Consider the following 8,101-nt stretch of genomic DNA (forward strand, 5'->3'; position numbering starts at 1 on the left):
GGAGTTCGCCATTGCAGTAAAAGAAAGATACGTTATCGGTTGTGTATAGCAGAGTGCATAACCCCGTAGTATATGTCAAGTGCACTCTCATCAAATGCAATACTTCTGAACTTGTCAGTGAGGTGCCAGTTAGCTATGTTCAGTATTGGCCTGGACAAAAGCCCACTGAATTCAGGGGGAGTCTATATTTATTTCAATGGACTAGCTTCAAAAGCCTATTCTATGGGACACGGCAGAATCAGGTAAGCCTTTGGGCCATCTTTTCTCACCCTCTTGGTTGAAAAGATGAGTCTGTGTGCCTACAGGCCTGGCTAGCTCAGTTGGTAGAGCATGGGACTCTTAATCCCAGGGTCGTGGGTTCGAGCCCCACGTTGGGCGTTTTCCTTTCAGAATTCTCAATTCTTGGTGAGGCAAGGAAGGTGGTCACCAAAACCACTACTATGGACTTCCGGAGGGCAAACTTTGGCCTCTTTAAGGCACTGGTTGAGAAAGTCCCTTGGGAGATGGTCCTGAAGGGTAAAGAGGGTCCATGGGGGATGGACACTCTTTAAGAATCAGGACGAGGCTATTCCCATGTGCCGCAAGTCGAATCACTGAGGAAAACGACAAGCCTGGCTGAACAGGGAGCTTTTGCTAGGACTCAAGAAAAAAAAGGAGTTTATCATGTTTGGAAGGAAGGGCAGGCAACTTGGGAGGAGTACAGGGATCTTGTTAGATCATACAGAGAAAATTAGAAAGGCAAAAGCTCAGCTACAACTAAATCTGGCCACTATTGTAAGGGACAATAAAAAATGTTTTTACAAATATGTTAACAGTAAAAAGAATCCCAAGGAGAATATCTATCCTTTAAGGGATACAGAAAGGAACGTAGCCACCAGAGATGAGGAAAAGGCTGAGGTACTTAATGCCTTCTTTGCTTCAGTCTTTAATAGGTAGACCAGTTATCCTCAGGGTACTCTGCCCCCTGAGCTGGAAGGTGAGGAGGAAGAGCAGAATATACCCCCCTTAATCCAGGAGGAAATAGTTAGTGACCTACTATGCCATCTGGACACTCACAGGTCTATGGGACCTGATGGGATCCATCCAAGAGTACTGAGGGAACTAGTGGAGGTCCTTGCCAAGCCACTCTCCACCATCTATCAGCGATCCTGGTCAACAGGGGAGGTCCCAGGTGACTGGAGGCTTGCCAATGTGACTTCCATTTACAAGAAAGGTCGGAGGGAGCATCCGGCGAACTACAGGCCTGTCAGCCTGACCTTGGTACCAGGGAAGACTATGGAATGGTTTGTCTTGGGAGCACCCACATGGCAAGTCCAGGACAAGCAGGGGATTGGGCCCAGTCAGCATGGGTTTGTGAAAGGCAGGTCCTGCTTGACCAGCCTGATCTCCTTCCATGACCAGGTCACCTGCCTAGAGGATGAGGGAAAGGCTGTGGATGTTGTCTACCTTGACTTCAGCAAGGCCTTTGACACTGTCTCTCACGGCATACTCCTTGAGAAGCTGGTGGCTCATGGCTTGGATAAGTATACTCTTTGCTGGGTGAAAAACTGGCTGGATGGACGAGCCCAGAGGGTTGTGGTGAATGGGGTGAAATCCAATTGGCAGCAGGTCGCAAGTGGTGTTCCCCAGGGTTTGCTGCTAGGCCCCGTTCTGTTTAATATCTTTATCAATGATTTGAATGAGGGGATTGAGTGCACCCTCAGCAAGCTTGCAGATGACACCAAGTTAGGAGGCAGGGTCGATGTGCTTGAGGGTAGGGAGGCTCTACAGAGAGATCTGGACAGGCTGGATCGATGGGCTGAGGCCAATTGTATGAGGTTCAACAGGGCCAAGTGCTGGGTCCTGCACTTCGGTCACAGCGACCCCATGCGGCCCTACAGACTTGAGGAAGACCAGCTGGAAAGCTGCCCGACAGAGAAAGACCTAGGGGTGCTGGTTGACAGATGGCCGAATATGAGCCAGCAGTGTGCCCAGGTGGCCAAGAAGGCCAACGGCATCCTGGCCTCTATCAGAAATAGTGTGGCCGGCAGGAGCAGGGAGGTGATTGTTCCCCTGTACTCGGCACTGGTGAGGCCACACCTTGAGTCCTGTGTTCAGTTTTGGGCCCCTCACTACAAGAAAGACATCGAGGTGCTGGAGTGTGTCCAGAGAAGGGCAAGGAAGCTGGTGAGGGGCCTGGAGCACAAGTCTTGTGAGGAGCAGCTGAGGGAACTGGGGCTGTTTAGCCTGGAGAAAAGGAGGCTGAGGGGAGACCTTATTGCTCTCTACAACTACCTGAAGGGGGGTTGTAGTGAGGTGGGTGCTGGTCTCTTCTGTCAGGTGGCTGGAGATAGAACGAGAGGAAATGGCCTCAAGTTGCAGCAAGGGATATTTAGTTTAGATATTAGGAAAAATTTCTTTACTGAGAGGGTTGCCAGACATTGGAATAGGCTGCCCAGGGAACTGGTGGAGTCACCATCCCTGGAGGTATTCAAAAAGTGCATAGACAGGGTACTTCAGAACATGGTTTAGTGGGCATAGATGATGGTTGGACTCAATGATCTTTAAGGTCTTTTCCAAACTAAATGATTCTATGATTTTATTGTTCTATTTATGGAAGCCTAGAAAAATTCTCATTCTGCCCGCCTACCCACTCCCTACCCCCTCCCCCAAAGCTGAGCTTCAAATAATCTTAATTATGAACCAAATTTTGTACTGTGCAGGGAAGCTATTATTCACTGGTTTCGTGACAGTTTTGTACATTAGATCTACAAATATAGGGATTATTCCTATCTTATTCTTTTTCTCATGTTCTTATTTTATGAAGTATTGCTAACCAGGCCATTTGTCATGGGTGGGCCAAGTGAGCATGTTCATCCCAGGTATCATCACAGTATAACATTGTTGTGATTTGTGGTATCATCATGTGAAACACTGAAATCAGAGGTGTCATTGGATTGTGGCTGAACATCTGTTTTACCATTGCAAATGTTTGCTCAATGAGAGGTATCGCCTTAGAGGATCAGTGCCATAGTGCAAAACTTTCTCAGTCATGCTAGCATTGCTTGAGTTAGATCCTTCCAACACAGTCTAAAAGACTAGACGTTTATTTAATAAACATGCCTTTCCAGGGCACAGGTAACTTTTTTTTTTAAGTGATAATATTAGCATTTGAGGGCACTGGATGTCTCTAGAAGTTTCTATAGAGTTATCAGGTTCTTAGGTGACCAATATGAATGCTACTGTAAGCTATGGTTTCCTTTTAAATAGGATATATCACCAACTGCTACTGTAAACCAGATGGGCAATGACAGTTTCACCACCAGGGATTTTTACTTCCATAGCCTCCTTAAACCTTGGAATTTATCCCCAATTTTGATGTGAATCATGGAATAGAGTAAACTTATTTGTTACTGCTATTTCATTTTTTGGCAGTGTGGCTTGAACTCTTCTACTATATGTGATCCATGGGTATTACAAAGTTTACACGTGCTTGGTCTGTCTGAAGGACACAGGCAGGCAATATAATACTTCTTGCACAAGAAAACATCTTCTAATGTAACTGTAGGTTATTGCTTTCCCTCTTTAAAAATTGTTTTTTAAAAACATTAGAATTGTATGCTGATGCTAGATAATAAAGAAAATCCACAGTTTAGGGACAATGTGCCATATGTCTTGTAATTCCAGCACACAATGGGGTATCTCCTTAATGACTTCCTCAGTGTCCCCAATTGTATCTTGGTGTTAGAAGACATATGGAGCCTTTGCCCCTTAACTGTGAATTTCCTTCCTGCCACTGTTTGGTTTTTTTGTTGGTTTGTTTTTTGTTGTTTTTTTTCCTTACAACCTTAATCTGCTTTTAATGTACTGCAGTTGTCTTTTCCTGCCAACAATCTTTTATCCCTTGTTAGGTGACTTCTTCACAAATGACAGAACTAGAACTTCTACATTTGGAGTGAGATGAATGCTGAAATTCAACTTCATTTCTCAATAACTGAGCAACAAGAGAGCTTTGAATTAAACTTGGTATTCTGTGTTAGGCTTCACATTGTAAAACCTGTGCATATCCGGCTGCTGATGGCATAAATTATAGCTTTTGGTATTCTGTATCTCTGTATGCATGTATGTATAAAAGCCTCTAATGCAGTGCTAGTTGTTGTTTCTGTGAAACCCTCGGTTATAGAAATACACTTGCTTTGCAATCTGATAAGTTTCAATAAGCTTAACTATTTCAAAGGGTGCAATTTGGCTCTGGCTATATAAGAAATAACGTGATCTACTACCCCCAGCTTACACGATAGCTGTGTCTTTCAAATTTTTTATATTTTACAGTAGTGACATATAGATTTCTTTCTGAACACGACTACAGCAAGCTACTCTATGCAGAAAGATCAGAAAAAATTCACACACATTTTTTTTCAAATTAAGAACAACATGATTCAAATTCTATCCTAATAAATTCATGAAGGGCTGGTCTTAGTAATCTATGCTTTTATTTAAAAGACTTTAGACAAAAATATTTATAACTGGAAATGTCCTTACTTGATTCAAAGCCTGAAGAGATCAACAAGACTTTTTAGAAGGCTCTGAACCTAGATTTAAAATGTCCTGTGTGTCATTCCAGTACCTAAAGGGAGCCTACAAGAAAGCTGAGAGGGACTTTTTATAAGGGCATGTAGTGGTAGGGCAAGGGGTAGTGGCTTTAAGCTGGAAGAGGGTAGATTTAGATTAGGTGTAAGGAAGAAGTTCTTTATTGTGAGGGTGGTGAGGTGCTGGAACACGTTGCCTAGAGAGGTTGTGGGTGCTCCATCCCTGGAGGTGTTCAAGGTCTGGTTGGATGGGGCTTTGAGCAACCTGGTCTAGTGGAAGGTGTCCCTGCCCATGGCAGGGGGGTTGGAACTAAGTGATTTTTAAGGTCTCTTCCAACCCAAACCATTCTATGATGATGAAAGAAAAGATGATAAAGGAAGATGATTTACATTCTCATATTGAGAAATTTTGTGATACATAACATGAGGGCAAGAGAGGCTGTGCAGTCATTTGCTTTCCAGGACTCGGACGTTTGAGTAGAAACCAGTGTCCTTCCTACACAGATGGGGAGAGGCTTGACTCTGAATTCCTCTTCAATGCACATGCTTTATTAAATGAGGGTCATCTGAGAAACAGCATGCATCAGAAGTAGAGCTGGCTTAGGTTGCTTTTCTACTACTTAGAACAACACTGGAAATAAAATTGTGACACTGATTCACAGTCCAGTTGACAGACTGCTCCTGAGGCAAAGCAGAATTTGATGTTTACAATGCTGATGCCAGAGCTACAATTTAGCTCTTAAAATTCACAGAAATATTATTGATTAAATATGAGAAAATAACTGTTGATTGTTCAAGTTTTTTACTGCTTAGGGGGAGTGTATTCCCAGAGAGAGTGTAGTAAGATTTATTTTTTTTAACCTAAGTTTGAATATTGTGGTTGCAGTTGAAATTTATTATAAGCAAATTTGAAGTTCACTGTTAATGGAGTTGGTAGAAAAATTTTATGATCACCTAATTTTTATAATTTATCTGTGATGGATGAAGGCTTGCTGTGAGTCTGTGGTAGTAGAATACACTGAGGAACACTTCATTTGAAGTAAAGGATTACCAGTAACTGTAGGTTTGATTTCAGACTTGAAAACAGGCTAATTTTTCAGTCGGTGAAATTCTTGCAGAAGAGAATCCCCCCCCCCTCTTTTGCATTTTGCATAGGGTTGTCTGATTTCCAGCCATGCCACAGAAAACTCCTGGTCTCCTGAATTGTGTGAGGTTTCAACATGCAGCAGATGAGAGAGGGTTGGTTGTTATCCAACAGTGGAGTTTGGAAGGCTTCCTAGTGGTCTGCTGAATGAAACATTTTTAGATCAAAGCTGGGGAGGGGTTGGCAGGAAGACGTGATGGTCCATGAAAGTGGTAAGCTGAACTGTCTCATAACCTTCCCTCCTACTGCCAGTAGACTGTTTGGATGAAAACAAAGAACTGAACGAATTCTGCAGATGCTTGAGTAAAACCTTCCTAAAAATGTATCATTTATGAGAGCTCATAAATGGAAGCTTGGGTTTATCACATTCTTAGTGCAGGGAAATAGTTCTTTGTGTGTGTGTGTGTGTTAATAAAGGCTCTGTGGGTTGGTTGGGGTTTGGTTTTGGTTTTTTTTTCTTTTTTTTCTTTTTTCTCCTCCTGCCTTTTTATGTCTCTTTCTTTAGAGTGGCATTTTTAAATGGGGGGGGATCAGTTGCTTATTGTTCACTGAAGTACAGTTTACTGAAGAAAATATATTTCCCTCCCTTCATAGTTACTGGCTGGTCATCACAATTACCAGATGCCAAGCTGTAGAACACAGTTTTCCAGAAAATGGCATCTGGCTTCCTGGCAGAGTCCACAGGCACTTGTGTTGACGGTTTTGGAGCTGCAGCTGGGTCTGGGTGGCTGCTGAGGGAGTATATGGTCCACCCTGTCATTCTAGATGCTATTTACCTTTGGCTCACCTTTGATTCAGAATCATTTAAGCATTTGTGCCTTTCTATAATGCTGTCAAACATCAGTCGTTCAAATGGCTTTATATAGATCCATTCACAGTTAGAAGGAAGAAAGCCATTTCACATGATCACTCAGTTTCTGCATGTACATGTAAACTATAAACCTGCTCATATACCAGCAGGTGGTTTATTTGTCCACCAGGATGCCTAGTGCAAACATGCGTATTAAGCCATTCATTTAAAGGGAAAAAGAAGAGAGGGAATCTGATAATCTTTCTGTGAATGCAAATGCGTTATCACACCTGATTGTGTTCCACAGTTAAAAGATGCAAAAGACTGAACTGTTGTGTTAAAATTGCTGCCAGTGCCATTGCGTGGCACAGAGGCACAGCCTTCCGTTTGGGAACACCTGCACCCCTTGTATCTGATATGCACCACACTAGGACTGGATGAGGATTTTGGCCAGTGTTATACTGTTTCCTGGGATACCCAATACCCTCCAGAACCATCCAAAATGCAAGTACCTCACTAGGGGTCAATAAAACTGAGTTCTCCTGATCCAGCTGCCAAACTCCCATGATGTATTGGAGGAATCATCATCTCACCTCACTGTATGTCACTTCCCTGTTTGTCCGCATCTTATCATACGCCTTGGACGTACTTTAAAATGGCAGTGGTACACAGCATAGGTAGTGTAAATAGTATTTGTACTGAGCAAACAACTTCTGGAGGCTGTCCCTACTGGCAGAGGAATTTTATTTTGGCCAAAACACTAGCTTTGTATCTCTTCTGTGATGGTGGTGGAGAAACTGGCCTGGGTATGACTGACAGCACTTTACCCTTCTTTTCTTTTTTGGACTTGGCACTACCAAATTTCTGATCATACGGCACCCCTCCTTCCATTTTGCCTGCATGACTAGTACCAAGATGGCAACCCCCATAGCAATGATGCTGTATGAAAATATGCAAACAGTCCTTGTTCTTATTTTAATGATAGCATCTCAGATGCAGAATTATTGCTATTACATCTAATTGCTAGTCCACACTGTGGTATTTAAAATGGAGTGGTGGCAAGGATTCAATGTACAAATCTATTTATTTATAACCAAGTGACCTTCTGTTCAGTGATATTATGGATTCTAGCTAGGGAAAGGCATTCAGCTTCCCTGTGAATGTCTGGCTCAGTGTTGACTAGAACATGGCTTTTGTTCCCCTGCTAGTAGTGACAAAGCCTTTGACAGCATCCTGTGGGAGCTGGTGCATGCCTGAATTCAATTTGCTTGATGTCCTTTGACCAAGCTGCAATTCACTGACTTGGTATAATTTTTGATAGGCAATGGCTAGGGATAAAATCCCATATGGCCTTTTACATCATTCTGCTTGGTACCTGGGAAAGCAGAAGACTATATCAGTAAAAGAATCTGCAATGTTCTGAAGAACATGAAAAACATTAGAAATGCTGCACAGCGAGAAACCTTGCAGTGAACTTAACAATATTGCATTCAATTTTATTTTTCTTTGGTTTTCATACTCACATGACCTTATTAAGTTTCTAAACATAAACATATTCCTTTTAGAATACATCTTCAAAGTATACTTGAATTCTAGCCC

General features: G+C 42.6%; 1 non-coding gene across 1 annotated transcript; it reads left to right on the forward strand.

Moving 5' to 3' along the window:
• Positions 1-305: 305 nt before the first annotated feature.
• On the forward strand, positions 306-378 carry TRNAK-CUU (transfer RNA lysine (anticodon CUU)). Its single transcript has one exon. It is a non-coding gene; the product is annotated as a tRNA-Lys (tRNA).
• Positions 379-8,101: the final 7,723 nt, after the last annotated feature.

This window comes from Accipiter gentilis, chromosome 33, assembly GCF_929443795.1.
Source record: "Accipiter gentilis chromosome 33, bAccGen1.1, whole genome shotgun sequence".
NCBI lineage: Eukaryota > Metazoa > Chordata > Aves > Accipitriformes > Accipitridae > Astur > Astur gentilis.